The following is a 27287-nucleotide window of genomic DNA, read 5'->3' as shown; positions in this document are numbered from 1 at the left end:
CTAAGTTTTCCAAGAGACCTAGCTTTTTTATGCCCAATCACGATGGACACAGTATGCATCTACCAGCGCTCGAACCTGGGACCTTCCACGTGTTAGGCGGACGTGATAACCACTACACCATATATACGTAGTTATACTGAGTTTTCCGAGAGATCTAGCTAATTTTTATGCCCAATCACAATGGTCAAAATATGTATCTACCAGGGCTCGAACCTGGGACCTTCCGCGTGTTAGGCGGACGTGATAACCACTACACCATATATACGTAGTTTTACTGAGTTTTCCGAGAGATCTAGCTAATTTTTATGCCCAATCACGATGGTCAAAATATGTATCTACCAGGGCTCGAACCTGGGACCTTCCGCGAGTAAAGCGGACGTGATAATCACTACACCATAGAGACGTCGTAATGCTGAGTTTTCCAAGAGACCTAGCTTTTTTATGCCCAATCACGATGGACAAAATATGTATCTAACAGGGCTCGAACCTGGGACCTTCCGAGTGTAAAGCGGACGTGATAACCACTACACCATAAATACGTAGTAATGCTGAGTTTTCCAAGAGACCTAGCTTTTTTATGCCCAATCACGATGGACAAAATATGTATCTAACAGGGCTCGAACCTGGGACCTTCCGCGTGTAAAGCGGACGTGATAACCACTACACCATAAATACATAGTAATGCTGAGTTTTCCAAGAGACCTAGCTTTTTTATGCCCAATCACGATGGTCAAAATATGTATCTACCTGGGCTCGAACCTGGGACCTTCCGCGTGTAAAGCGGACGTGATAACCACTACACCATAGATACTTAGTAATACTGAGTTTTCCAAGAAACCTAGCTTTTTTATGCCCAATCACGATGGTCAAAATATGTATCTACCTGGGCTCGAACCTGGGACCTTCCGAGTGTAAAGCGGACGTGATAACCACTACACCATAAATACGTAGTAATGCTGAGTTTTCCAAGAGACCTAGCTTTTTTATGCCCAATCACGATGGACAAAATATGTATCTAACAGGGCTCGAACCTGGGACCTTCCGCGTGTAAAGCGGACGTGATAACCACTACACCATAAATACATAGTAATGCTGAGTTTTCCAAGAGACCTAGCTTTTTTATGCCCAATCACGATGGTCAAAATATGTATCTACCAGGGCTCGAACCTGGGACCTTCCGCGTGTAAAGCGGACGTGATAACCACTACACCATAAATACGTAGTAATGCTGAGTTTTCCAAGAGACCTAGCTTTTTTATGCCCAATCACGATGGACAAAATATGTATCTAACAGGGCTCGAACCTGGGACCTTGCTCGGGTTAGGCGGACGTGATAACCACTACACCATAAATACGTAGTAATGCTGAGTTTTCCAAGAGACCTAGCTTTTTTATGCCCAATCACGATGGTCAAAATATGTATCTACCTGGGCTCGAACCTGGGACCTTCCGCGTGTAAAGCGGACGTGATAACCACTACACCATAGATACGTAGTAATACTGAGTTTTCCAAGAAACCTAGCTTTTTTTATGTCCTATCACGATGGTCAAAATATGTATCTACCAGGGCTCGAACCTGGGACCTTCCGCGTGTAAAGCGGACGTGATAACCACTACACCATAAATACGTAGTAATGCTAAGTTTTCCAAGAGACCTAGCTTTTTTATGCCCAATCACGATGGACAAAATATGTATCTAACAGGGCTCGAACCTGGGACCTTGCACGGGTTAGGCGGACGTGATAACCACTACATCATATATACGTATTAATACTGAGTTTTCCGAGAGATCTAGCTAATTTTTATGCCCAATCACGATGGACAAAACATGTATCAACCAGGGGTTGAACATGGGACCTTCCGCGTGTAAAGCGGACGCGATAACCACTAAACCATAGATACGTAGTAATACTGAGTTTTCCAAGAGACCTAGCTTTTTTATGTCCTATCACGATGGTCAAAATATGTATCTACCAGGGCTCGAACCTGGGACCTTCCGCGTGTAAAGAGGACGTGATAACCACTACAACATAGATACGTAGTAATGCTGAAATTTCCAAGAGACCTAGCTTTTTTATGCCCAATCACGATGGACAAAATATGTGTCTACCAGGGCTCGAACCTGGGACCTTCCCCGTGTAAAGCGGACGTGATAACCACTACACCATAGATACGTAGTAGCGCTGAGTTTTCCAAGAGACCTAACTTTTTTATGCCCAATCACGATGGACAAAATATGTATCTACCAGGGCTCAAACCTGGGACCTTCCGCGTGTTAGGCGGACGTGATAACCACTACACCACAGATACGTAGTAATACTGAGATTTCCGAGAGATCTAGCTTATTTTTATGCCCAATCACGATGGACAAAACATGTATCTACCAGGGCTCGAACATGGGACCTTAAGCGTGTAAAGCGGACGTGATAACCACTACACCATAGATACGTATTAATGCTAAGTTTTCCAAGAGACCTAGCTTTTTTATGCCCAATCACGATGGACACAGTATGCATCTACCAGCGCTCGAACCTGGGACCTTCCACGTGTTAGGCGGACGTGATAACCACTACACCATATATACGTAGTTATACTGAGTTTTCCGAGAGATCTAGCTAATTTTTATGCCCAATCACAATGGTCAAAATATGTATCTACCAGGGCTCGAACCTGGGACCTTCCGCGTGTTAGGCGGACGTGATAACCACTACACCACAGATACTTAGCAATGCTGAGTTTTCCGAGAGACCTAGCTTTTTTATGCCCAATCACGATGGACAAAATATGTATCTAACAGGGCTCGAACCTGGGACCTTCCGCGTGTAAAGCGGACGTGATAACCACTACACCATAAATACATAGTAATGCTGAGTTTTCCAAGAGACCTAGCTTTTTTATGCCCAATCACGATGGTCAAAATATGTATCTACCAGGGCTCGAACCTGGGACCTTCCGCGTGTAAAGCGGACGTGATAACCACTACACCATAAATACGTAGTAATGCTGAGTTTTCCAAGAGACCTAGCTTTTTTATGCCCAATCACGATGGACAAAATATGTATCTAACAGGGCTCGAACCTGGGACCTTGCACGGGTTAGGCGGACGTGATAACCACTACACCATAAATACGTAGTAATGCTGAGTTTTCCAAGAGACCTAGCTTTTTTATGCCCAATCACGATGGTCAAAATATGTATCTACCTGGGCTCGAACCTGGGACCTTCCGCGTGTAAAGCGGACGTGATAACCACTACACCATAGATACGTAGTAATACTGAGTTTTCCAAGAAACCTAGCTTTTTTTATGTCCTATCACGATGGTCAAAATATGTATCTACCAGGGCTCGAACCTGGGACCTTCCGCGTGTAAAGCGGACGTGATAACCACTACACCATAAATACGTAGTAATGCTAAGTTTTCCAAGAGACCTAGCTTTTTTATGCCCAATCACGATGGACAAAATATGTATCTAACAGGGCTCGAACCTGGGACCTTGCACGGGTTAGGCGGACGTGATAACCACTACATCATATATACGTATTAATACTGAGTTTTCCGAGAGATCTAGCTAATTTTTATGCCCAATCACGATGGACAAAACATGTATCAACCAGGGGTTGAACATGGGACCTTCCGCGTGTAAAGCGGACGCGATAACCACTAAACCATAGATACGTAGTAATACTGAGTTTTCCAAGAGACCTAGCTTTTTTATGTCCTATCACGATGGTCAAAATATGTATCTACCAGGGCTCGAACCTGGGACCTTCCGCGTGTAAAGCGGACGTGATAACCACTACAACATAGATACGTAGTAATGCTGAAATTTCCAAGAGACCTAGCTTTTTTATGCCCAATCACGATGGACAAAATATGTGTCTACCAGGGCTCGAACCTGGGACCTTCCCCGTGTAAAGCGGACGTGATAACCACTACACCATAGATACGTAGTAGCGCTGAGTTTTCCAAGAGACCTAACTTTTTTATGCCCAATCACGATGGACAAAATATGTATCTACCAGGGCTCAAACCTGGGACCTTCCGCGTGTTAGGCGGACGTGATAACCACTACACCACAGATACGTAGTAATACTGAGATTTCCGAGAGATCTAGCTTATTTTTATGCCCAATCACGATGGACAAAACATGTATCTACCAGGGCTCGAACATGGGACCTTAAGCGTGTAAAGCGGACGTGATAACCACTACACCATAGATACGTATTAATGCTAAGTTTTCCAAGAGACCTAGCTTTTTTATGCCCAATCACGATGGACACAGTATGCATCTACCAGCGCTCGAACCTGGGACCTTCCACGTGTTAGGCGGACGTGATAACCACTACACCATATATACGTAGTTATACTGAGTTTTCCGAGAGATCTAGCTAATTTTTATGCCCAATCACAATGGTCAAAATATGTATCTACCAGGGCTCGAACCTGGGACCTTCCGCGTGTTAGGCGGACGTGATAACCACTACACCACAGATACGTAGTAATACTAAGATTTCCGAGAGATCTAGCTTATTTTTATGCCCAATCACGATGGACAAAACATGTATCTACCAGGGCTCGAACATGGGACCTTAAGCGTGTAAAGCGGACGTGATAACCACTACACCATAGATACGTATTAATGCTAAGTTTTCCAAGAGACCTAGCTTTTTTATGCCCAATCACGATGGACACAATATGCATCTACCAGCGCTCGAACCTGGGACCTTCCACGTGTTAGGCGGACGTGATAACCACTACACCATATATACGTAGTTATACTGAGTTTTCCGAGAGATCTAGCTAATTTTTATGCCCAATCACGATGGTCAAAATATGTATCTACCAGGGCTCGAACCTGGGACCTTCCGCGAGTAAAGCGGACGTGATAATCACTACACCATAGAGACGTCGTAATGCTGAGTTTTCAAAGAGACCTAGCTTTTTTATGCCCAATCACGATGGACAAAATATGTATCTAACAGGGCTCGAACCTGGGACCTTCCGCGTGTAAAGTTGACGTGATAACCACTACACCATAAACACGTAGTAATGCTGAGTTTTCCAAGAGACCTAGCTTTTTTATGCCCAATCACGATGGTCAAAATATGTATCTACCTGGGCTCGAACCTGGGACCTTCCGAGTGTAAAGCGGACGTGATAACCACTACACCATAGATACGTTGTAGCGCTGAGTTTTCCAAGAGACCTAGCTTTTTTATGCCCAATCACGATGGACAAAATATGTATCTACCAGGGCTCAAACCTGGGACCTTCCGCGTGTTAGGTGGACGTGATAACCACTACACCACAGATACGTAGTAATACTGAGATTTCCGAGAGATCTAGCTTATTTTTATGCCCAATCACGATGGACAAAACATGTATCTACCAGGGCTCGAACATGGGACCTTAAGCGTGTAAAGAGGACGTGATAACCACTACACCATAGATACGTAGTAATGCTAAGTTTTCCAAGAGACCTAGCTTTTTTATGCCCAATCACGATGGACAAAATATGTGTCTACCAGGGCTCGAACCTGGGACCTTCCCCGTGTAAAGCGGACGTGATAACCACTACACCATAGATACGTACTAGCGCTGAGTTTTCCAAGAGACCTAGCTTTTTTATGCCCAATCACGATGGACAAAATATGTATCTACCAGGGCTCAAACCTGGGACCTTCCGCGTGTTAGGCGGACGTGATAACCACTACACCACAGATACGTAGTAATACTGAGATTTCCGAGAGATATAGCTTATTTTTATGCCCAATCACGATGGACAAAACATGTATCTACCAGGGCTCGAACATGGGACCTTAAGCGTGTAAAGCGGACGTGATAACCACTACACCATAGATACGTATTAATGCTAAGTTTTCCAAGAGACCTAGCTTTTTTATGCCCAATCACGATGGACACAATATGCATTCACCAGCGCTCGAACCTGGGACCTTCCACGTGTTAGGCGGACGTGATAACCACTACACCATATATACGTAGTTATACTGAGTTTTCCGAGAGATCTAGCTAATTTTTATGCCCAATCACGATGGTCAAAATATGTATCTACCAGGGCTCGAACCTGGGACCTTCCGCGAGTAAAGCGGACGTGATAATCACTACACCGTAGAGACGTCGTAATGCTGAGTTTTCCAAGAGACCTAGCTTTTTTATGCCCAATCACGATGGACAAAATATGTATCTAACAGGGCTCGAACCTGGGACCTTCCGCGTGTAAAGTTGACGTGATAACCACTACACCATAAACACGTAGTAATGCTGAGTTTTCCAAGAGACCTAGCTTTTTTATGCCCAATCACGATGGTCAAAATATGTATCTACCTGGGCTCGAACCTGGGACCTTCCGAGTGTAAAGCGGACGTGATAACCACTACACCATAAATACGTAGTAATGCTGAGTTTTCCAAGAGACCTAGCTTTTTTATGCCCAATCACGATGGACAAAATATGTATCTAACAGGGCTCGAACCTGGGACCTTCCGCGTGTAAAGCGGACGTGATAACCACTACACCATAAATACATAGTAATGCTGAGTTTTCCAAGAGACCTAGCTTTTTTATGCCCAATCACGATGGTTAAAATATGTATCTACCTGGGCTCGAACCTGGGACCTTCCGCGTGTAAAGCGGACGTGATAACCACTACACCATAGATACGTAGTAATACTGAGTTTTCCAAGAAACCTAGCTTTTTTTATGTCCTATCACGATGGTCAAAATATGTATCTACCAGGGCTCGAACCTGGGACCTTCCGCGTGTAAAGCGGACGTGATAACAACTACACCATAAATACGTAGTAATGCTGAGTTTTCCAAGAGACCTAGCTTTTTTATGCCCAATCACGATGGACAAAATATGTATCTAACAGGGCTCGAACCTGGGACCTTGCACGGGTTAGGCGGACGTGATAACCACTACACCATATATACGTAGTAATACTGAGTTTTCCGAGAGATCTAGCTAATTATTATGCCCAATCACGATGGACAAAACATGTATCAACCAGGGGTTGAACATGGGACCTTCCGCGTGTAAAGCGGACGCGATAACCACTAAACCATAGATACGTAGTAATGCTAAGTTTTCCAAGAGACCTAGCTTTTTTATGCCCAATCACGATGGACAAAATATGTGTCTACCAGGGCTCGAACCTGGGACCTTCCCCGTGTAAAGCGGACGTGATAACCACTACACCATAGATACGTAGTAGCGCTGAGTTTTCCAAGAGACCTAGCTTTTTTATGCCCAATCACGATGGACACAATATGCATCTACCAGCGCTCGAACCTGGGACCTTCCACGTGTTAGGCGGACGTGATAACCACTACACCATATATACGTAGTTATACTGAGTTTTCCGAGAGATCTAGCTAATTTTTATGCCCAATCACGATGGACAAAATATGTATCTAACAGGGCTCGAACCTGGGACCTTGCACAGGTTAGGCGGACGTGATAACCACTACACCATATATACGTAGTAATACTGAGTTTTCCGAGAGATCTAGCTAATTTTTATGCCCAATCACGATGGACAAAACATATATCAACCAGGGGTTGAACATGCGACCTTCCGCGTGTAAAGCGGATGCGATAACGACTAAACCATAGATACGTAGTAATACTGAGTTTTCCAAGAGACCTAGCTTTTTTATGTCCTATCACGATGGTCAAAATATGTATCTACCAGGGCTTGAACCTGGGACCTTCCGCGTGTAAAGCGGACGTAATAGCCACTACAACATAGATACGTAGTAATGCTGAAATTTCCAAGAGACCTAGCTTTTTTATGCCCAATCACGATGGACAAAATATGTGTCTACCAGGGCTCGAACCTGGGACCTTCCCCGTGTAAAGCGGACGTGATAACCACTACACCATAGATACGTAGTAGCGCTGAGTTTTCCAAGAGACCTAGCTTTTTTATGCCCAATCACGATGGACAAAATATGTATCTACCAGGGCTCAAACCTGGGACCTTCCGCGTGTTAGGCGGACGTGATAACCACTACACCACAGATACGTAGTAATACTGAGATTTCCGAGAGATCTAGCTTATTTTTATGCCCAATCACGATGGACAAAACATGTATCTACCAGGGCTCGAACATGGGACCTTAAGCGTGTAAAGCGGACGTGATAACCACTACACCATAGATACGTATTAATGCTAAGTTTTCCAAGAGACCTAGCTTTTTTATGCCCAATCACGATGGACACAATACGCATCTACCAGCGCTCGAACCTGGGACCTTCCACGTGTTAGGCGGACGTGATAACCACTACACCATATATACGTAGTTATACTGAGTTTTCCGAGAGATCTAGCTAATTTTTATGCCCAATCACGATGGTCAAAATATGTATCTACCAGGGCTCGAACCTGGGACCTTCCGCGAGTAAAGCGGACGTGATAACCACTACACCATAAACACGTAGTAATGCTGAGTTTTCCAAGAGACCTAGCTTTTTTATGCCCAATCACGATGGTCAAAATATGTATCTACCTGGGCCCGAACCTGGGACCTTCCGAGTGTAAAGCGGACGTGATAACCACTACACCATAAATACGTAGTAATGTTGAGTTTTCCAAGAGACCTAGCTTTTTTATGCCCAATCACGATGGACAAAATATGTATCTAACAGGGCTCGAACCTGGGACCTTCCGCGTGTAAAGCGGACGTGATAACCACTACACCATAAATACATAGTAATGCTGAGTTTTCCAAGAGACCTAGCTTTTTTATGCCCAATCACGATGGTAAAATATGTATCTACCTGGGCTCGAACCTGGGACCTTCCGCGTGTAAAGCGGACGTGATAACCACTACACCATAGATACGTAGTAATACTGAGTTTTCCAAGAAACCTAGCTTTTTTTATGTCCTATCACGATGGTCAAAATATGTATCTACCAGGGCTCGAACCTGGGACCTTCCGCGTGTAAAGCGGACGTGATAACCACTACACCATAAATACGTAGTAATGCTGAGTTTTCCAAGAGACCTAGCTTTTTTATGTCCTATCACAATGGTCAAAATATGTATCTACCAGGGCTTGAACCTGGGACCTTATGCGTGTAAAGCGGACGTGATAACCACTACAACATAGATACGTAGTAATGCTGAAATTTCCAAGAGACCTAGCTTTTTTATGCCCAATCACGATGGACAAAATATGTGTCTACCATGGCTCGAACCTGGGACCTTCCGCGTGTTAGGCGGACGTGATAACCACTACACCATAGATACGTAGTAGCGCTGAGTTTTCCAAGAGACCTAGCTTTTTTATGCCCAATCACGATGGACAAAATATGTATCTACCAGGGCTCAAACCTGGGACCTTCCGCGTGTTAGGCGGACGTGATAACCACTACACCACAGATACGTAGTAATACTGAGATTTTCGAGAGATCTAGCTTATTTTTATGCCCAATCACGATGGACAAAACATGTATCTACCAGGGCTCGAACATGGGACCTTAAGCGTGTAAAGCGGACGTGATAACCACTACACCATAGATACGTAGTAATGCTAAGTTTTCCAAGAGACCTAGCTTTTTTATGCCCAATCACGATGGACAAAATATGTGTCTACCAGGGCTCGAACCTGGGACCTTCCCCGTGTAAAGCGGACGTGATAACCACTACACCATAGATACGTAGTAATGCTAAGTTTTCCAAGAGACCTAGCTTTTTTATGCCCAATCACGATGGACAAAATATGCATCTACCAGCGCTCGAACCTGTGACCTTCCACGTGTTAGGCGGACGTGATAACCACTACACCATATATACATAGTTATACTGAGTTTTCCGAGAGATCTAGCTAATTTTTATGCCCAATCACGATGGTCAAAATATGTATCTACCAGGGCTCGAACCTGGGACCTTCCGCGAGTAAAGCGGACGTGATAACAACTACACCATAGAGACGTCGTAATGCTGAGTTTTCCAAGAGACCTAGCTTTTTTATGCCCAATCACGATGGACAAAATATGTATCTTACAGGGCTCGAACCTGGGACCTTGCACGTGTTAGGCGGACGTGATAACCACTACACCATATATAAGTAGTAATACTGAGATTTCCGAGAGATCTAGCTTATTTTTATGCCCAATCACGATGGACAAAAAATGTATCTACCAGGGCTCGAACCTGGGACCTTCCGCGTGTAAAGTTGACGTGATAACCACTACACCATAAACACGTAGTAATGCTGAGTTTTCCAAGAGACCTAGCTTTTTTATGCCCAATCACGATGGTCAAAATATGTATCTACCTGGGCTCGAACCTGGGACCTTCCGAGTGTAAAGCGGACGTGATAACCACTACACCATAGATACGTATTAATGCTAAGTTTTCCAAGAGACCTAGCTTTTTTATGCCCAATCACGATGGACACAATATGCATCTACCAGCGCTCGAACCTGGGACCTTCCACGTGTTAGGCGGACGTGATAACCACTACACCATAGATACGTAGTAATGCTAAGTTTTCCAAGAGACCTAGCTTTTTTATGCCCAATCACGATGGACAAAATATGTATCTACCTGGGCTCGAACCTGGCACCTTCCGAGTGTAAAGCGGACTTGATAACCACTACACCATAGATACGTATTAATGCTAAGTTTTCCAAGAGACCTAGCTTTTTTATGCCCAATCACGATGGACACAATATGCATCTACCTGGGCTCGAACCTGGGACCTTCCGAGTGTAAAGCGGACGTGATAACCACTACACCATAAATACGTAGTAATGCTAAGTTTTCCAAGAGACCTAGCTTTTTTATGCCCAATCACGATGGACACAATATGCATCTACCAGCGCTCGAACCTGGGACCTTCCACGTGTTAGGCGGACGTGATAACCACTACACCATATATACGTAGTTATACTGAGTTTTCCGAGAGATCTAGCTAATTTTTATGCCCAATCACGATGGTCAAAATATGTATCTACCAGGGCTCGAACCTGGGACCTTCCGCGAGTAAAGCGGACGTGATAACCACTACACCATAAACACGTAGTAATTTTGAGTTTTCCAAGAGACCTAGCTTTTTTATGCCCAATCACGATGGTCAAAATATGTATCTACCTGGGCTCGAACCTGGGACCTTCCGAGTGTAAAGCGGACGTGATAACCACTACACCATAAATACGTAGTAATGTTGAGTTTTCCAAGAGACCTAGCTTTTTTATGCCCAATCACGATGGACAAAATATGTATCTAACAGGGCTCGAACCTGGGACCTTCCGCGTGTAAAGCGGACGTGATAACCACTACACCATAGATACGTAGTAGCGCTGAGTTTTCCAAAAGACCTAGCTTTTTTATGCCCAATCACGATGGTAAAATATGTATCTACCTGGGCTCGAACCTGGGACCTTCCGCGTGTAAAGCGGACGTGATAACCACTACACCATAGATACGTAGTAATACTGAGTTTTCCAAGAAACCTAGCTTTTTTTATGTCCTATCACGATGGTCAAAATATGTATCTACCAGGGCTCGAACCTGGGACCTTCCGCGTGTAAAGCGGACGTGATAACCACTACACCATAAATACGTAGTAGTGCTGAGTTTTCCAAGAGACCTAGCTTTTTTATGTCCTATCACAATGGTCAAAATATGTATCTACCAGGGCTTGAACCTGGGACCTTCCGCGTGTAAAGCGGACGTGATAACCACTACAACATAGATACGTAGTAATGCTGAAATTTCCAAGAGACCTAGCTTTTTTATGCCCAATCACGATGGACAAAATATGTGTCTACCAGGGCTCGAACCTGGGACCTTCCCCGTGTAAAGCGGACGTGATAACCACTACACCATAGATACGTAGTAGCGCTGAGTTTTCCAAGAGACCTAGCTTTTTTATGCCCAATCACGATGGACAAAATATGTATCTACCAGGGCTCAAACCTGGGACCTTCCGCGTGTTAGGCGGACGTGATAACCACTACACCACAGATACGTAGTAATACTGAGATTTTCGAGAGATCTAGCTTATTTTTATGCCCAATCACGATGGACAAAACATGTATCTACCAGGGCTCGAACATGGGACCTTAAGCGTGTAAAGCGGACGTGATAACCACTACACCATAGATACGTAGTAATGCTAAGTTTTCCAAGAGACCTAGCTTTTTTATGCCCAATCACGATGGACAAAATATGTGTCTACCAGGGCTCGAACCTGGGACCTTCCCCGTGTAAAGCGGACGTGATAACCACTACACCATAGATACGTAGTAATGCTGAGTTTTCCAAGAGACCTAGCTTTTTTATGTCCTATCACAATGGTCAAAATATGTATCTACCAGGGCTTGAACCTGGGACCTTCCGCGTGTAAAGCGGACGTGATAACCACTACAACATAGATACGTAGTAATGCTGAAATTTCCAAGAGACCTAGCTTTTTTATGCCCAATCACGATGGACAAAATATGTGTCTACCAGGGCTCGAACCTGGGACCTTCCCCGTGTAAAGCGGACGTGATAACCACTACACCATAGATACGTAGTAGCGCTGAGTTTTCCAAGAGACCTAGCTTTTTTATGCCCAATCACGATGGACAAAATATGTATCTACCAGGGCTCAAACCTGGGACCTTCCGCGTGTTAGGCGGACGTGATAACCACTACACCACAGATACGTAGTAATACTGAGATTTTCGAGAGATCTAGCTTATTTTTATGCCCAATCACGATGGACAAAATATGTATCTTACAGGGCTCGAACCTGGGACCTTGCACGTGTTAGGCGGACGTGATAACCACTACACCATATATAAGTAGTAATACTGAGATTTCCGAGAGATCTAGCTTATTTTTATGCCCAATCACGATGGACAAAAAATGTATCTACCAGGGCTCGAACCTGGGACCTTCCGCGTGTAAAGTTGACGTGATAACCACTACACCATAAACACGTAGTAATGCTGAGTTTTCCAAGAGACCTAGCTTTTTTATGCCCAATCACGATGGTCAAAATATGTATCTACCTGGGCTCGAACCTGGGACCTTCCGAGTGTAAAGCGGACGTGATAACCACTACACCATAGATACGTATTAATGCTAAGTTTTCCAAGAGACCTAGCTTTTTTATGCCCAATCACGATGGACACAATATGCATCTACCAGCGCTCGAACCTGGGACCTTCCACGTGTTAGGCGGACGTGATAACCACTACACCATAGATACGTAGTAATGCTAAGTTTTCCAAGAGACCTAGCTTTTTTATGCCCAATCACGATGGACAAAATATGTATCTACCTGGGCTCGAACCTGGCACCTTCCGAGTGTAAAGCGGACTTGATAACCACTACACCATAGATACGTATTAATGCTAAGTTTTCCAAGAGACCTAGCTTTTTTATGCCCAATCACGATGGACACAATATGCATCTACCTGGGCTCGAACCTGGGACCTTCCGAGTGTAAAGCGGACGTGATAACCACTACACCATAAATACGTAGTAATGCTAAGTTTTCCAAGAGACCTAGCTTTTTTATGCCCAATCACGATGGACACAATATGCATCTACCAGCGCTCGAACCTGGGACCTTCCACGTGTTAGGCGGACGTGATAACCACTACACCATATATACGTAGTTATACTGAGTTTTCCGAGAGATCTAGCTAATTTTTATGCCCAATCACGATGGTCAAAATATGTATCTACCAGGGCTCGAACCTGGGACGTTCCGCGAGTAAAGCGGACGTGATAACCACTACACCATAAACACGTAGTAATTTTGAGTTTTCCAAGAGACCTAGCTTTTTTATGCCCAATCACGATGGTCAAAATATGTATCTACCTGGGCTCGAACCTGGGACCTTCCGAGTGTAAAGCGGACGTGATAACCACTACACCATAAATACGTAGTAATGTTGAGTTTTCCAAGAGACCTAGCTTTTTTATGCCCAATCACGATGGACAAAATATGTATCTAACAGGGCTCGAACCTGGGACCTTCCGCGTGTAAAGCGGACGTGATAACCACTACACCATAGATACGTAGTAGCGCTGAGTTTTCCAAAAGACCTAGCTTTTTTATGCCCAATCACGATGGTAAAATATGTATCTACCTGGGCTCGAACCTGGGACCTTCCGCGTGTAAAGCGGACGTGATAACCACTACACCATAGATACGTAGTAATACTGAGTTTTCCAAGAAACCTAGCTTTTTTTATGTCCTATCACGATGGTCAAAATATGTATCTACCAGGGCTCGAACCTGGGACCTTCCGCGTGTAAAGCGGACGTGATAACCACTACACCATAAATACGTAGTAGTGCTGAGTTTTCCAAGAGACCTAGCTTTTTTATGTCCTATCACAATGGTCAAAATATGTATCTACCAGGGCTTGAACCTGGGACCTTCCGCGTGTAAAGCGGACGTGATAACCACTACAACATAGATACGTAGTAATGCTGAAATTTCCAAGAGACCTAGCTTTTTTATGCCCAATCACGATGGACAAAATATGTGTCTACCAGGGCTCGAACCTGGGACCTTCCCCGTGTAAAGCGGACGTGATAACCACTACACCATAGATACGTAGTAGCGCTGAGTTTTCCAAGAGACCTAGCTTTTTTATGCCCAATCACGATGGACAAAATATGTATCTACCAGGGCTCAAACCTGGGACCTTCCGCGTGTTAGGCGGACGTGATAACCACTACACCACAGATACGTAGTAATACTGAGATTTTCGAGAGATCTAGCTTATTTTTATGCCCAATCACGATGGACAAAACATGTATCTACCAGGGCTCGAACATGGGACCTTAAGCGTGTAAAGCGGACGTGATAACCACTACACCATAGATACGTAGTAATGCTAAGTTTTCCAAGAGACCTAGCTTTTTTATGCCCAATCACGATGGACAAAATATGTGTCTACCAGGGCTCGAACCTGGGACCTTCCCCGTGTAAAGCGGACGTGATAACCACTACACCATAGATACGTAGTAATGCTGAGTTTTCCAAGAGACCTAGCTTTTTTATGTCCTATCACAATGGTCAAAATATGTATCTACCAGGGCTTGAACCTGGGACCTTCCGCGTGTAAAGCGGACGTGATAACCACTACAACATAGATACGTAGTAATGCTGAAATTTCCAAGAGACCTAGCTTTTTTATGCCCAATCACGATGGACAAAATATGTGTCTACCAGGGCTCGAACCTGGGACCTTCCCCGTGTAAAGCGGACGTGATAACCACTACACCATAGATACGTAGTAGCGCTGAGTTTTCCAAGAGACCTAGCTTTTTTATGCCCAATCACGATGGACAAAATATGTATCTACCAGGGCTCAAACCTGGGACCTTCCGCGTGTTAGGCGGACGTGATAACCACTACACCACAGATACGTAGTAATACTGAGATTTTCGAGAGATCTAGCTTATTTTTATGCCCAATCACGATGGACAAAACATGTATCTACCAGGGCTCGAACATGGGACCTTAAGCGTGTAAAGCGGACGTGATAACCACTACACCATAGATACGTAGTAATGCTAAGTTTTCCAAGAGACCTAGCTTTTTTATGCCCAATCACGATGGACAAAATATGTGTCTACCAGGGCTCGAACCTGGGACCTTCCCCGTGTAAAGCGGACGTGATAACCACTACACCATAGATACGTAGTAATGCTAAGTTTTCCAAGAGACCTAGCTTTTTTATGCCCAATCACGATGGACAAAATATGCATCTACCAGCGCTCGAACCTGTGACCTTCCACGTGTTAGGCGGACGTGATAACCACTACAACATATATACGTAGTTATACTGAGTTTTCCGAGAGATCTAGCTAATTTTTATGCCCAATCACGATGGTCAAAATATGTATCTACCAGGGCTCGAACCTGGGACCTTCCGCGAGTAAAGCGGACGTGATAACAACTACACCATAGAGACGTCGTAATGCTGAGTTTTCCAAGAGACCTAGCTTTTTTATGCCCAATCACGATGGACAAAATATGTATCTTACAGGGCTCGAACCTGGGACCTTGCACGTGTTAGGCGGACGTGATAACCACTACACCATATATAAGTAGTAATACTGAGATTTCCGAGAGATCTAGCTTATTTTTATGCCCAATCACGATGGACAAAAAATGTATCTACCAGGGCTCGAACCTGGGATCTTCCGCGTGTAAAGTTGACGTGATAACCACTACACCATAAACACGTAGTAATGCTGAGTTTTCCAAGAGACCTAGCTTTTTTATGCCCAATCACGATGGACAAAATATGTATCTACCTGGGCTCGAACCTGGGACCTTCCGAGTGTAAAGCGGACGTGATAACCACTACACCATAAATACGTAGTAATGCTGAGTTTTCCAAGAGACCTAGCTTTTTTATGCCCAATCACGATGGACAAAATATGTATCTAACAGGGCTCGAACCTGGGACCTTCCGCGTGTAAAGCGGACGTGATAACCACTACACCATAAATACATAGTAATGCTGAGTTTTCCAAGAGACCTAGCTTTTTTATGCCCAATCACGATGGTCAAAATATGTATCTACCTGGGCTCGAACCTGAGACCTTCCGCGTGTAAAGCGGACGTGATAACCACTACACCATAGATACGTAGTAATACTGAGTTTTCCAAGAAACCTAGCTTTTTTATGTCCTATCACGATGGTCAAAATATGTATCTACCAGGGCTCGAACCTGGGACCTTCCGCGTGTAAAGCGGACGTGATAACCACTACACCATAAATACGTAGTAATGCTGAGTTTTCCAAGAGACCTAGCTTTTTTATGCCCAATCACGATGGACAAAATATGTATCTAACAGGGCTCGAACCTGGGACCTTGCACGGGTTAGGCGGACGTGATAACCACTACACCATATATACGTAGTAATACTAAGTTTTCCGAAAGATCTAGCTAATTTTTATGCCCAATCACGATGGACAAAACATGTATCAACCAGGGCTCGAACATGGGACCTTCCGCGTGTAAAGCGGACGCGATAACCACTAAACCATAGATACGTAGTAATACTGAGTTTTCCAAGAGACCTAGCTTTTTTATGTCCTATCACGATGGTCAAAATATGTATCTACCAGGGCTCGAACCTGGGACCTTCCGCGTGTAAAGCGGACGTGATAACCACTACAACATAGATACGTAGTAATGCTGAAATTTCCAAGAGACCTAGCTTTTTTATGCCCAATCACGATGGACAAAATATGTGTCTACCAGGGCTCGAACCTGGGACCTTCCCCGTGTAAAGCGGACGTGATAACCACTACACCATAGATACGTAGTAGCGCTGAGTTTTCCAAGAGACCTAGCTTTTTTATGCCCAATCACGATGGACAAAATATGTATCTACCAGGGCTCAAACCTGGGACCTTCCGCGTGTTAGGCGGACGTGATAACCACTACACCACAGATACGTAGTAATACTGAGATTTCCGAGAGATCTAGCTTATTTTTATGCCCAATCACGATGGACAAAACATGTATCTACCAGGGCTCGAACATGGGACCTTAAGCGTGTAAAGCGGACGTGATAACCACTACACCATAGATACGTAGTAATGCTAAGTTTTCCAAGAGACCTAGCTTTTTTATGCCCAATCACGATGGACAAAATATGTGTCTACCAGGGCTCGAACCTGGGACCTTCCCCGTGTAAAGCGGACGTGATAACCACAACACCATAGATACGTAGTAGCGCTGAGTTTTCCAAGAGACCTAGCTTTTTTATGCCCAATCACGATGGACAAAATATGTATCTACCGGGGCTCAAACCTGGGACCTTCCGCGTGTTAGGCGGACGTGATAACCACTACACCACAAATACGTAGTAATGCTGAGTTTTCCAAGAGACCTAGCTTTTTTATGCCCAATCACGATGGACAAAATATGTATCTAACAGGGCTCGAACCTGGGACCTTCCGCGTGTAAAGCGGACGTGATAACCACTACACCATAAATACATAGTAATGCTGAGTTTTCCAAGAGACCTAGCTTTTTTATGCCCAATCACGATGGTCAAAATATGTATCTACCTGGGCTCGAACCTGGGACCTTCCGCGTGTAAAGCGGACGTGATAACCACTACACCATAGATACGTAGGAATACTGAGTTTTCCAAGAAACCTAGCTTTTTTTATGTCCTATCACGATGGTCAAAATATGTATCTACCAGGGCTCAAACCTGGGACCTTCCGCGTGTTAGGCGGACGTGATAACCACTACACCACAGATACGTAGTAATACTGAGATTTCCGAGAGATCTAGCTTATTTTTATGCCCAATCACGATGGACAAAACATGTATCTACCAGGGCTCGAACATGGGACCTTAAGCGTGTAAAGCGGACGTGATAACCACTACACCATAGATACGTAGTAATGCTAAGTTTTCCAAGAGACCTAGCTTTTTTATGCCCAATCACGATGGACAAAATATGTGTCTACCAGGGCTCGAACCTGGGACCTTCCCCGTGTAAAGCGGACGTGATAACCACAACACCATAGATACGTAGTAGCGCTGAGTTTTCCAAGAGACCTAGCTTTTTTATGCCCAATCACGATGGACAAAATATGTATCTACCGGGGCTCAAACCTGGGACCTTCCGCGTGTTAGGCGGACGTGATAACCACTACACCACAAATACGTAGTAATGCTGAGTTTTCCAAGAGACCTAGCTTTTTTATGCCCAATCACGATGGACAAAATATGTATCTAACAGGGCTCGAACCTGGGACCTTCCGCGTGTAAAGCGGACGTGATAACCACTACACCATAAATACATAGTAATGCTGAGTTTTCCAAGAGACCTAGCTTTTTTATGCCCAATCACGATGGTCAAAATATGTATCTACCTGGGCTCGAACCTGGGACCTTCCGCGTGTAAAGCGGACGTGATAACCACTACACCATAGATACGTAGGAATACTGAGTTTTCCAAGAAACCTAGCTTTTTTTATGTCCTATCACGATGGTCAAAATATGTATCTACCAGGGCTCGAACCTGGGACCTTCCGCGTGTAAAGCGGACGTGATAACCACTACACCATAAATACGTAGTAATGCTGAGTTTTCCAAGAGACCTAGCTTTTTTATGCCCAATCACGATGGACAAAATATGTATCTAACAGGCCTCGAACCTGGGACCTTGCACGGGTTAGGCGGACGTGATAACCACTACACCAAATATACGTAGTAATACTAAGTTTTCCGAGAGATCTAGCTAATTTTTATGCCCAATCACGATGGACAAAACATGTATCAACCAGGGCTCGAACATGGGACCTTCCGCGTGTAAAGCGGACGCGATAACCACTAAACCATAGATACGTAGTAATACTGAGTTTTCCAAGAGACCTAGCTTTTTTATGTCCTATCACGATGGTCAAAATATGTATCTACCAGGGCTCGAACCTGGGACCTTCCGCGTGTAAAGCGGACGTGATAACCACTACAACATAGATACGTAGTAATGCTGAAATTTCCAAGAGACCTAGCTTTTTTATGCCCAATCACGATGGACAAAATATGTGTCTACCAGGGCTCGAACCTGGGACCTTCCCCGTGTAAAGCGGACGTGATAACCACTACACCATAGATACGTAGTAGCGCTGAGTTTTCCAAGAGACCTAGCTTTTTTATGCCCAATCACGATGGACAAAATATGTATCTACCAGGGCTCAAACCTGGGACCTTCCGCGTGTTAGGCGGACGTGATAACCACTACACCACAGATACGTAGTAATACTGAGATTTCCGAGAGATCAAGCTTATTTTTATGCCCAATCACGATGGACAAAACATGTATCTACCAGGGCTCGAACATGGGACCTTAAGCGTGTAAAGCGGACGTGATAACCACTACACCATAGATACGTAGTAATGCTAAGTTTTCCAAGAGACCTAGCTTTTTTATGCCCAATCACGATGGACAAAATATGTGTCTACCAGGGCTCGAACCTGGGACCTTCCGCGTGTAAAGTTGACGTGATAACCACTACACCATAAACACGTAGTAATGCTGAGTTTTCCAAGAGACCTAGCTTTTTTATGCCCAATCACGATGGTCAAAATATGTATCTACCTGGGCTCGAACCTGGGACCTTCCGAGTGTAAAGCGGACGTGATAACCACTACACCATAAATACGTAGTAATGCTGAGTTTTCCAAGAGACCTAGCTTTTTTATGCCCAATCACGATGGACAAAATATGTATCTAACAGGGCTCGAACCTGGGACCTTCCGCGTGTAAAGCGGACGTGATAACCACTACACCATAAATACATAGTAATGCTGAGTTTTCCAAGAGACCTAGCTTTTTTATGCCCAATCACGATGGTCAAAATATGTATCTACCTGGGCTCGAACCTGGGACCTTCCGCGTGTAAAGCGGACGTGATAACCACTACACCATAGATACGTAGTAATACTGAGTTTTCCAAGAAACCTAGCTTTTTTTATGTCCTATCACGATGGTCAAAATATGTATCTACCAGGGCTCGAACCTGGGACCTTCCGCGTGTAAAGCGGACGTGATAACCACTACACCATAAATACGTAGTAATGCTGAGTTTTCCAAGAGACCTAGCTTTTTTATGCCCAATCACGATGGTCAAAATATGTATCTACCTGGGCTCGAACCTGGGACCTTCCGAGTGTAAAGCGGACGTGATAACCACTACACCATAGATACGTAGTAATACTGAGTTTTCCAAGAAACCTAGCTTTTTTTATGTCCTATCACGATGGTCAAAATATGTATCTACCAGGGCTCGAACCTGGGACCTTCCGCGTGTAAAGCGGACGTGATAACCACTACACCATAAATACGTAGTAATGCTAAGTTTTCCAAGAGACCTAGCTTTTTTATGCCCAATCACGATGGACAAAATATGTATCTAACAGGCCTCGAACCTGGGACCTTGCACGGGTTAGGCGGACGTGATAACCACTACACCATATATACGTAGTAATACTAAGTTTTCCGAGAGATCTAGCTAATTTTTATGCCCAATCACGATGGACAAAACATGTATCAACCAGGGCTCGAACATGGGACCTTCCGCGTGTAAAGCGGACGCGATAACCACTAAACCATAGATACGTAGTAATACTGAGTTTTCCAAGAGACCTAGCTTTTTTATGTCCTATCACGATGGTCAAAATATGTATCTACCAGGGCTCGAACCTGGGACCTTCCGCGTGTAAAGCGGACGTGATAACCACTACAACATAGATACGTAGTAATGCTGAAATTTCCAAGAGACCTAGCTTTTTTATGCCCAATCACGATGGACAAAATATGTGTCTACCAGGGCTCGAACCTGGGACCTTCCCCGTGTAAAGCGGACGTGATAACCACTACACCATAGATACGTAGTAGCGCTGAGTTTTCCAAGAGACCTAGCTTTTTATGCCCAATCACGATGGACAAAATATGTATCTACCAGGGCTCAAACCTGGGACCTTCTGCGTGTTAGGCGGACGTGATAACCACTACACCACAGATACGTAGTAATACTGAGATTTCCGAGAGATCTAGCTTATTTTTATGCCCAATCACGATGGACAAAACATGTATCCACCAGGGCTCGAACATGGGACCTTAAGCGTGTAAAGCGGACGTGATAACCACTACACCATAGATACGTAGTAATGCTAAGTTTTCCAAGAGACCTAGCTTTTTTATGCCCAATCACGATGGACAAAATATGTGTCTACCAGGGCTCGAACCTGGGACCTTCCCCGTGTAAAGCGGACGTGATAACCACTACACCATAGATACGTAGTAGCGCTGAGTTTTCCAAGAGACCTAGCTTTTTTATGCCCAATCACGATGGACAAAATATGTATCTACCAGGGCTCAAACCTGGGACTTTCCGCGTGTTAGGCGGACGTGATAACCACTACACCACAGATACGTAGTAATACTGAGATTTCCGAGAGATCTAGCTTATTTTTATGCCCAATCACGATGGACAAAATATGTGTCTACCAGGGCTCGAACCTGGGACCTTCCCCGTGTAAAGCGGACGTGATAACCACTACACCATAGATACGTAGTAATGCTAAGTTTTCCAAGAGACCTAGCTTTTTTATGCCCAATCACGATGGACAAAATATGCATATACCAGCGCTCGAACCTGGGACCTTCCACGTGTTAGGCGGACGTGATAACCACTACACCATATATACGTAGTTATACTGAGTTTTCCGAGAGATCTAGCTAATTTTTATGCCCAATCACGATGGTCAAAATATGTATCTACCAGGGCTCGAACCTGGGACCTTCCGCGAGTAAAGCGGACGTGATAACAACTACACCATAGAGACGTCGTAATGCTGAGTTTTCCAAGAGACCTAGCTTTTTTATGCCCAATCACGATGGACAAAATATGTATCTTACAGGGCTCGAACCTGGGACCTTGCACGTGTTAGGCGGACGTGATAACCACTACACCATATATAAGTAGTAATACTGAGTTTTCCGAGAGATCTAGCAAATTTTTATGCCCAATCACGATGGACAAAACATGTATCTACCAGGGCTCGAACATGGGACCTTCCGCGTGTAAAGCGGACGTGATAACCACAACACCATAGATACGTAGTAATACCGAGTTTTCCAAGAGACCTAGCTTTTTTATGTCCTATCACGATGGTCAAAATATGTATCTACCAGGGCTCGAACCTGGGACATTCCACGTGTTAGGCGGACGTGATAACCACTACACCACAGATACGTAGTAATACTGAGTTTTCCGAGAGATCTAGCTTATTTTTATGCCCAATCACGATGGACAAAACATGTTTCTACCAGGGCTTGAATCTGGGACCTTCCGCGTGTAAAGCGGACATGATAACCACTACACTATAGCTACGTAGTAATATTGAGTTTTCCAAGAGACCTAGCTTTTTTTATGTCCTATCACGATGGTCAAAATATGTATCTACCAGGGCTCGAACCTGGGACCTTCCGCGTGTAAAGGGGACGTGAAAACCACTACAACATAGATACGTAGTAATGCTTAAATTTCCAAGAGACCTAGCTTTTTAGTGCCCAATCACGATGGACAAAATATGTATCTACCAGGGCTCGAATATGGGACCTTCCGCGTGTAAAGCGGACGTGATAACCACTACACCATAGATACGTAGTAATACTGAGTTTTCCAAGAAACCTAGCTTTTTTTATGTCCTATCACGATGGTCAAAATATGTATCTACCAGGGCTCGAACCTGGGACCTTCCGCGTGTAAAGCGGACGTGATAACCACTACACCATAAATACGTAGTAATGCTGAGTTTTCCAAGAGACCTAGCTTTTTTATGCCCAATCACGATGGACAAAATATGTGTCTACCAGGGCTCAAACCTGGGACCTTCCGCGTGTTAGGCGGACGTGATAACCACTACACCACAGATACGTAGTAATACTGAGATTTCCGAGAGATCTAGCTTATTTTTATGCCCAATCACGATGGACAAAACATGTATCTACCAGGGCTCGAACATGGGACCTTAAGCGTGTAAAGCGGACGTGATAACCACTACACCATAGATACGTAGTAATGCTAAGTTTTCCAAGAGACCTAGCTTTTTTATGCCCAATCACGATGGACAAAATATGTATCTAACAGGGCTCGAACCTGGGACCTTGCACGGGTTAGGCGGACGTGATAACCACTACACCATATATACGTAGTAATACTAAGTTTTCCGAGAGATCTAGCTAATTTTTATGCCCAATCACGATGGACAAAACATGTATCAACCAGGGCTCGAACATGGGACCTTCCGCGTGTAAAGCGGACGCGATAACCACTAAACCATAGATACGTAGTAATACTGAGTTTTCCAAGAGACCTAACTTTTTTATGTCCTATCACGATGGTCAAAATATGTATCTACCAGGGCTCGAACCTGGGACCTTCCGCGTGTAAAGCGGACGTGATAACCACTACAACATAGATACGTAGTAATGCTGAAATTTCCAAGAGACTTAGCTTTTTTATGCCCAATCACGATGGACAAAATATGTGTCTACCAGGGCTCAAACCTGGGACCTTCCGCGTGTTAGGCGGACGTGATAACCACTACACCACAGATACGTAGTAATACTGAGATTTCCGAGAGATCTAGCTTATTTTTATGCCCAATCACGATGGACAAAACATGTATCTACCAGGGCTCGAACATGGGACCTTAAGCGTGTAAAGCGGACGTGATAACCACTACACCATAGATACGTAGTAATGCTAAGTTTTCCAAGAGACCTAGCTTTTTTATGCCCAATCACGATGGACAAAATATGTGTCTACCAGGGCTCGAACCTGGGACCTTCCCCGTGTAAAGCGGACGTGATAACCACTACACCATAGATACGTAGTAGCGCTGAGTTTTCCAAGAGACCTAGCTTTTTTATGCCCAATCACGATGGACAAAATATGTATCTACCAGGGCTCAAACCTGGGACCTTCCGCGTGTTAGGCGGACGTGATAACCACTACACCACAGATACGTAGTAATACTGAGATTTCCGAGAGATCTAGCTTATTTTTATGCCCAATCACGATGGACAAAATATGTGTCTACCAGGGCTCAAACCTGGGACCTTCCCCGTGTAAAGCGGACGTGATAACCACTACACCATAGATACGTAGTAATGCTAAGTTTTCCAAGAGACCTAGCTTTTTTATGCCCAATCACGATGGACAAAATATGCATATACCAGCGCTCGAACCTGGGACCTTCCACGTGTTAGGCGGACGTGATAACCACTACACCATATATACGTAGTTATACTGAGTTTTCCGAGAGATCTAGCTAATTTTTATGCCCAATCACGATGGTCAAAATATGTATCTACCAGGGCTCGAACCTGGGACCTTCCGCGAGTAAAGCGGACGTGATAACAACTACTACATAGAGACGTCGTAATGCTGAGTTTTCCAAGAGACCTAGCTTTTTTATGCCCAATCACGATGGACAAAATATGTATCTTACAGGGCTCGAACCTGGGACCTTGCACGTGTTAGGCGGACGTGATAACCACTACACCATATATAAGTAGTAATACTGAGTTTTCCGAGAGATCTAGCAAATTTTTATGCCCAATCACGATGGACAAAACATGTATCTACCAGGGCTCGAACATGGGACCTTCCGCGTGTAAAGCGGACGTGATAACCACAACACCATAGATACGTAGTAATACCGAGTTTTCCAAGAGACCTAGCTTTTTTATGTCCTATCACGATGGTCAAAATATGTATCTACCAGGGCTCGAACCTGGGACATTCCACGTGTTAGGCGGACGTGATAACCACTACACCACAGATACGTAGTAATACTGAGTTTTCCGAGAGATCTAGCTTATTTTTATGCCCAATCACGATGGACAAAACATGTTTCTACCAGGGCTTGAATCTGGGACCTTCCGCGTGTAAAGCGGACATGATAACCACTACACTATAGCTACGTAGTAATATTGAGTTTTCCAAGAGACCTAGCTTTTTTTATGTCCTATATCGATGGTCAAAATGCGTATCTACCAGGGCTCGAACATGGGACCTTCCGCGTGTAAAGCGGACGTGATAACCACTACACCATAGATACGTAGTAATACTGAGTTTTCCAAGAGACCTAGCTTTTTTATGTCCTATCACGATGGTCAAAATATGTATCTACCAGGGCTCGAACCTGGGACATTCCACGTGTTAGGCGGACGTGATAACCACTACACCACAGATACGTAGTAATACTGAGTTTTCCGAGAGATCTAGCTTATTTTTATGCCCAATCACGATGGACAAAACATGTTTCTACCAGGGCTTGAATCTGGGACCTTCCGCGTGTAAAGCGGACATGATAACCACTACACTATAGCTACGTAGTAATATTGAGTTTTCCAAGAGACCTAGCTTTTTTTATGTCCTATATCGATGGTCAAAATGCGTATCTACCAGGGCTCGAACCTGGGACCTTCCCCGTGTAAAGAGGACGTGATAACCACTACACCATAGATACGTAGTAATACTGAGTTTTCCAAGAGACCTAGCTTTTTTTATGTCCTATATCGATGGTCAAAATGCGAATCTACCAGGGCTCGAACATGGGACCTTCCGCGTGTAAAGCGGACGTGATAACCACTACACCATAGATACGTAGTAATACTGAGTTTTCCAAGAGACCTAGCTTTTTTATGTCCTATCACGATGGTCAAAATATGTATCTACCACGACTCGAACCTGGGACCTTGCGCGTGTAAAGCGGACGTGATAACCACTACACCATAGATACGTAGTAATGCTGAGTTTTCCAAGAGACCTAGCTTTTTTATGCCCAATCACGATGGTCAAAATATGTATCTACAGGGCTCGAAACTGGGACATTCCGCGTGTTAAGCGGACTTCATAACCACTACACCATAGATACGTAGTAATAATGAGTTTTCCGAGAGATCTAGCTTATTTTTATGCCCAATCACGATGATCAAAACATGTATCTTATGGGCCTCGAACCTGGGACCTTCCGCGTTTAAAGCGGACGTGATAACCACTACACCATAGAAACGTAGTAATACTAAGTTTCCAAGAGACCTAGCTTTTTTATGTCCTATCACGATGGTCAAAACATGTATCTACCAGGGCTCGAACCTTGGACCTTCCGCGTGTCAAGCGGACGTGATAACCACTACACCATGGTTAGGTAGTTATAATGAGTTTTCCAAGAGACCTAGCTTATTGTTATGCCCAATCACGATGGTCAAAATATGTATCTACCAGGGCTCGAACCTGGGACCTTGCGCCTGTAAAGCGGACGTGATAACCACTACACCATAGACACGTAGTAATGCTGAGTTTTCCAAGAGACGTAGCTTTTTTATGCCCAATCACGATGGACAAAGTATGTATCTACCAGGGCTCCAACCTGAGACCTTCCGCGTGTAAAGCGGACGTGATAACCACTACACCATAGATACGTAGTAATGCTGAGTTTTCCAAGAGACCTAGCTTTTTTATGTCCTATCACGATGGTCAAAACATGTATCTACCAGGGCTCGAACCTTGGACCTTCCGCGTGTCAAGCGGACGTGATAACCACTACACCATGGTTAGGTAGTTATAATGAGTTTTCCAAGAGACCTAGCTTATTGTTATGCCCAATCACGATGGTCAAAATATGTATCTACCAGGGCTCGAACCTGGGACCTTGCGCCTGTAAAGCGGACGTGATAAC

At 44.3% G+C, this 27287-nt stretch overlaps 52 non-coding genes across 52 annotated transcripts; all 52 read right to left on the bottom strand.

Moving 5' to 3' along the window:
* Positions 1–192: 192 nt before the first annotated feature.
* TRNAV-AAC (transfer RNA valine (anticodon AAC)) lies at positions 193–265 on the bottom strand. The gene has a single exon. It is a non-coding gene; the product is annotated as a tRNA-Val (tRNA).
* A 473-nt stretch (positions 266–738) lies between these two features.
* TRNAV-UAC (transfer RNA valine (anticodon UAC)) lies at positions 739–811 on the bottom strand. Its single transcript has one exon. It is a non-coding gene; the product is annotated as a tRNA-Val (tRNA).
* Positions 812–1146: 335 nt separating this feature from the next.
* On the bottom strand, positions 1147–1219 carry TRNAV-UAC (transfer RNA valine (anticodon UAC)). The gene has a single exon. It is a non-coding gene; the product is annotated as a tRNA-Val (tRNA).
* Positions 1220–1418: 199 nt separating this feature from the next.
* TRNAV-UAC (transfer RNA valine (anticodon UAC)) lies at positions 1419–1491 on the bottom strand. Its single transcript has one exon. It is a non-coding gene; the product is annotated as a tRNA-Val (tRNA).
* Positions 1492–1555: 64 nt separating this feature from the next.
* Positions 1556–1628, bottom strand: TRNAV-UAC (transfer RNA valine (anticodon UAC)). Its single transcript has one exon. It is a non-coding gene; the product is annotated as a tRNA-Val (tRNA).
* A 609-nt stretch (positions 1629–2237) lies between these two features.
* On the bottom strand, positions 2238–2310 carry TRNAV-AAC (transfer RNA valine (anticodon AAC)). The gene has a single exon. It is a non-coding gene; the product is annotated as a tRNA-Val (tRNA).
* A 339-nt stretch (positions 2311–2649) lies between these two features.
* TRNAV-AAC (transfer RNA valine (anticodon AAC)) lies at positions 2650–2722 on the bottom strand. The gene has a single exon. It is a non-coding gene; the product is annotated as a tRNA-Val (tRNA).
* A 199-nt stretch (positions 2723–2921) lies between these two features.
* On the bottom strand, positions 2922–2994 carry TRNAV-UAC (transfer RNA valine (anticodon UAC)). The gene has a single exon. It is a non-coding gene; the product is annotated as a tRNA-Val (tRNA).
* Positions 2995–3193: 199 nt separating this feature from the next.
* Positions 3194–3266, bottom strand: TRNAV-UAC (transfer RNA valine (anticodon UAC)). The gene has a single exon. It is a non-coding gene; the product is annotated as a tRNA-Val (tRNA).
* A 64-nt stretch (positions 3267–3330) lies between these two features.
* On the bottom strand, positions 3331–3403 carry TRNAV-UAC (transfer RNA valine (anticodon UAC)). The gene has a single exon. It is a non-coding gene; the product is annotated as a tRNA-Val (tRNA).
* A 337-nt stretch (positions 3404–3740) lies between these two features.
* TRNAV-UAC (transfer RNA valine (anticodon UAC)) lies at positions 3741–3813 on the bottom strand. The gene has a single exon. It is a non-coding gene; the product is annotated as a tRNA-Val (tRNA).
* Positions 3814–4012: 199 nt separating this feature from the next.
* TRNAV-AAC (transfer RNA valine (anticodon AAC)) lies at positions 4013–4085 on the bottom strand. Its single transcript has one exon. It is a non-coding gene; the product is annotated as a tRNA-Val (tRNA).
* A 339-nt stretch (positions 4086–4424) lies between these two features.
* On the bottom strand, positions 4425–4497 carry TRNAV-AAC (transfer RNA valine (anticodon AAC)). The gene has a single exon. It is a non-coding gene; the product is annotated as a tRNA-Val (tRNA).
* A 1157-nt stretch (positions 4498–5654) lies between these two features.
* TRNAV-AAC (transfer RNA valine (anticodon AAC)) lies at positions 5655–5727 on the bottom strand. Its single transcript has one exon. It is a non-coding gene; the product is annotated as a tRNA-Val (tRNA).
* Positions 5728–6610: 883 nt separating this feature from the next.
* TRNAV-UAC (transfer RNA valine (anticodon UAC)) lies at positions 6611–6683 on the bottom strand. The gene has a single exon. It is a non-coding gene; the product is annotated as a tRNA-Val (tRNA).
* Positions 6684–7977: 1294 nt separating this feature from the next.
* On the bottom strand, positions 7978–8050 carry TRNAV-AAC (transfer RNA valine (anticodon AAC)). The gene has a single exon. It is a non-coding gene; the product is annotated as a tRNA-Val (tRNA).
* Positions 8051–8796: 746 nt separating this feature from the next.
* Positions 8797–8869, bottom strand: TRNAV-UAC (transfer RNA valine (anticodon UAC)). Its single transcript has one exon. It is a non-coding gene; the product is annotated as a tRNA-Val (tRNA).
* A 64-nt stretch (positions 8870–8933) lies between these two features.
* Positions 8934–9006, bottom strand: TRNAV-UAC (transfer RNA valine (anticodon UAC)). The gene has a single exon. It is a non-coding gene; the product is annotated as a tRNA-Val (tRNA).
* A 335-nt stretch (positions 9007–9341) lies between these two features.
* Positions 9342–9414, bottom strand: TRNAV-AAC (transfer RNA valine (anticodon AAC)). Its single transcript has one exon. It is a non-coding gene; the product is annotated as a tRNA-Val (tRNA).
* A 1839-nt stretch (positions 9415–11253) lies between these two features.
* On the bottom strand, positions 11254–11326 carry TRNAV-UAC (transfer RNA valine (anticodon UAC)). Its single transcript has one exon. It is a non-coding gene; the product is annotated as a tRNA-Val (tRNA).
* Positions 11327–11388: 62 nt separating this feature from the next.
* Positions 11389–11461, bottom strand: TRNAV-UAC (transfer RNA valine (anticodon UAC)). Its single transcript has one exon. It is a non-coding gene; the product is annotated as a tRNA-Val (tRNA).
* Positions 11462–11525: 64 nt separating this feature from the next.
* On the bottom strand, positions 11526–11598 carry TRNAV-UAC (transfer RNA valine (anticodon UAC)). Its single transcript has one exon. It is a non-coding gene; the product is annotated as a tRNA-Val (tRNA).
* A 63-nt stretch (positions 11599–11661) lies between these two features.
* Positions 11662–11734, bottom strand: TRNAV-UAC (transfer RNA valine (anticodon UAC)). Its single transcript has one exon. It is a non-coding gene; the product is annotated as a tRNA-Val (tRNA).
* Positions 11735–11933: 199 nt separating this feature from the next.
* TRNAV-AAC (transfer RNA valine (anticodon AAC)) lies at positions 11934–12006 on the bottom strand. Its single transcript has one exon. It is a non-coding gene; the product is annotated as a tRNA-Val (tRNA).
* Positions 12007–12343: 337 nt separating this feature from the next.
* Positions 12344–12416, bottom strand: TRNAV-UAC (transfer RNA valine (anticodon UAC)). Its single transcript has one exon. It is a non-coding gene; the product is annotated as a tRNA-Val (tRNA).
* A 199-nt stretch (positions 12417–12615) lies between these two features.
* Positions 12616–12688, bottom strand: TRNAV-AAC (transfer RNA valine (anticodon AAC)). Its single transcript has one exon. It is a non-coding gene; the product is annotated as a tRNA-Val (tRNA).
* Positions 12689–13981: 1293 nt separating this feature from the next.
* On the bottom strand, positions 13982–14054 carry TRNAV-UAC (transfer RNA valine (anticodon UAC)). Its single transcript has one exon. It is a non-coding gene; the product is annotated as a tRNA-Val (tRNA).
* A 62-nt stretch (positions 14055–14116) lies between these two features.
* Positions 14117–14189, bottom strand: TRNAV-UAC (transfer RNA valine (anticodon UAC)). Its single transcript has one exon. It is a non-coding gene; the product is annotated as a tRNA-Val (tRNA).
* Positions 14190–14253: 64 nt separating this feature from the next.
* On the bottom strand, positions 14254–14326 carry TRNAV-UAC (transfer RNA valine (anticodon UAC)). The gene has a single exon. It is a non-coding gene; the product is annotated as a tRNA-Val (tRNA).
* A 63-nt stretch (positions 14327–14389) lies between these two features.
* Positions 14390–14462, bottom strand: TRNAV-UAC (transfer RNA valine (anticodon UAC)). The gene has a single exon. It is a non-coding gene; the product is annotated as a tRNA-Val (tRNA).
* A 199-nt stretch (positions 14463–14661) lies between these two features.
* On the bottom strand, positions 14662–14734 carry TRNAV-AAC (transfer RNA valine (anticodon AAC)). Its single transcript has one exon. It is a non-coding gene; the product is annotated as a tRNA-Val (tRNA).
* Positions 14735–15071: 337 nt separating this feature from the next.
* On the bottom strand, positions 15072–15144 carry TRNAV-UAC (transfer RNA valine (anticodon UAC)). The gene has a single exon. It is a non-coding gene; the product is annotated as a tRNA-Val (tRNA).
* A 199-nt stretch (positions 15145–15343) lies between these two features.
* Positions 15344–15416, bottom strand: TRNAV-AAC (transfer RNA valine (anticodon AAC)). Its single transcript has one exon. It is a non-coding gene; the product is annotated as a tRNA-Val (tRNA).
* Positions 15417–16709: 1293 nt separating this feature from the next.
* Positions 16710–16782, bottom strand: TRNAV-UAC (transfer RNA valine (anticodon UAC)). Its single transcript has one exon. It is a non-coding gene; the product is annotated as a tRNA-Val (tRNA).
* A 337-nt stretch (positions 16783–17119) lies between these two features.
* Positions 17120–17192, bottom strand: TRNAV-UAC (transfer RNA valine (anticodon UAC)). The gene has a single exon. It is a non-coding gene; the product is annotated as a tRNA-Val (tRNA).
* A 199-nt stretch (positions 17193–17391) lies between these two features.
* TRNAV-AAC (transfer RNA valine (anticodon AAC)) lies at positions 17392–17464 on the bottom strand. The gene has a single exon. It is a non-coding gene; the product is annotated as a tRNA-Val (tRNA).
* Positions 17465–18073: 609 nt separating this feature from the next.
* TRNAV-UAC (transfer RNA valine (anticodon UAC)) lies at positions 18074–18146 on the bottom strand. The gene has a single exon. It is a non-coding gene; the product is annotated as a tRNA-Val (tRNA).
* Positions 18147–18210: 64 nt separating this feature from the next.
* Positions 18211–18283, bottom strand: TRNAV-AAC (transfer RNA valine (anticodon AAC)). Its single transcript has one exon. It is a non-coding gene; the product is annotated as a tRNA-Val (tRNA).
* Positions 18284–18892: 609 nt separating this feature from the next.
* Positions 18893–18965, bottom strand: TRNAV-UAC (transfer RNA valine (anticodon UAC)). The gene has a single exon. It is a non-coding gene; the product is annotated as a tRNA-Val (tRNA).
* Positions 18966–19029: 64 nt separating this feature from the next.
* TRNAV-UAC (transfer RNA valine (anticodon UAC)) lies at positions 19030–19102 on the bottom strand. The gene has a single exon. It is a non-coding gene; the product is annotated as a tRNA-Val (tRNA).
* Positions 19103–19439: 337 nt separating this feature from the next.
* TRNAV-UAC (transfer RNA valine (anticodon UAC)) lies at positions 19440–19512 on the bottom strand. The gene has a single exon. It is a non-coding gene; the product is annotated as a tRNA-Val (tRNA).
* Positions 19513–19711: 199 nt separating this feature from the next.
* Positions 19712–19784, bottom strand: TRNAV-AAC (transfer RNA valine (anticodon AAC)). Its single transcript has one exon. It is a non-coding gene; the product is annotated as a tRNA-Val (tRNA).
* A 609-nt stretch (positions 19785–20393) lies between these two features.
* TRNAV-UAC (transfer RNA valine (anticodon UAC)) lies at positions 20394–20466 on the bottom strand. The gene has a single exon. It is a non-coding gene; the product is annotated as a tRNA-Val (tRNA).
* A 64-nt stretch (positions 20467–20530) lies between these two features.
* On the bottom strand, positions 20531–20603 carry TRNAV-UAC (transfer RNA valine (anticodon UAC)). Its single transcript has one exon. It is a non-coding gene; the product is annotated as a tRNA-Val (tRNA).
* Positions 20604–20803: 200 nt separating this feature from the next.
* Positions 20804–20876, bottom strand: TRNAV-UAC (transfer RNA valine (anticodon UAC)). The gene has a single exon. It is a non-coding gene; the product is annotated as a tRNA-Val (tRNA).
* A 337-nt stretch (positions 20877–21213) lies between these two features.
* Positions 21214–21286, bottom strand: TRNAV-UAC (transfer RNA valine (anticodon UAC)). Its single transcript has one exon. It is a non-coding gene; the product is annotated as a tRNA-Val (tRNA).
* Positions 21287–23264: 1978 nt separating this feature from the next.
* On the bottom strand, positions 23265–23337 carry TRNAV-UAC (transfer RNA valine (anticodon UAC)). The gene has a single exon. It is a non-coding gene; the product is annotated as a tRNA-Val (tRNA).
* A 611-nt stretch (positions 23338–23948) lies between these two features.
* Positions 23949–24021, bottom strand: TRNAV-UAC (transfer RNA valine (anticodon UAC)). The gene has a single exon. It is a non-coding gene; the product is annotated as a tRNA-Val (tRNA).
* Positions 24022–24494: 473 nt separating this feature from the next.
* Positions 24495–24567, bottom strand: TRNAV-AAC (transfer RNA valine (anticodon AAC)). Its single transcript has one exon. It is a non-coding gene; the product is annotated as a tRNA-Val (tRNA).
* Positions 24568–26002: 1435 nt separating this feature from the next.
* Positions 26003–26075, bottom strand: TRNAV-UAC (transfer RNA valine (anticodon UAC)). Its single transcript has one exon. It is a non-coding gene; the product is annotated as a tRNA-Val (tRNA).
* A 608-nt stretch (positions 26076–26683) lies between these two features.
* TRNAV-GAC (transfer RNA valine (anticodon GAC)) lies at positions 26684–26753 on the bottom strand. Its single transcript has one exon. It is a non-coding gene; the product is annotated as a tRNA-Val (tRNA).
* A 340-nt stretch (positions 26754–27093) lies between these two features.
* Positions 27094–27163, bottom strand: TRNAV-GAC (transfer RNA valine (anticodon GAC)). The gene has a single exon. It is a non-coding gene; the product is annotated as a tRNA-Val (tRNA).
* Positions 27164–27287: the final 124 nt, after the last annotated feature.

The sequence above is a fragment of the Phalangium opilio genome, unplaced genomic scaffold, assembly GCF_054372755.1.
Source record: "Phalangium opilio isolate 3A_F unplaced genomic scaffold, DU_Popi_V2 ptg000013l_1, whole genome shotgun sequence".
NCBI lineage: Eukaryota > Metazoa > Arthropoda > Arachnida > Opiliones > Phalangiidae > Phalangium > Phalangium opilio.
This window is presented reverse-complemented; position numbering and strand designations above follow the sequence as displayed.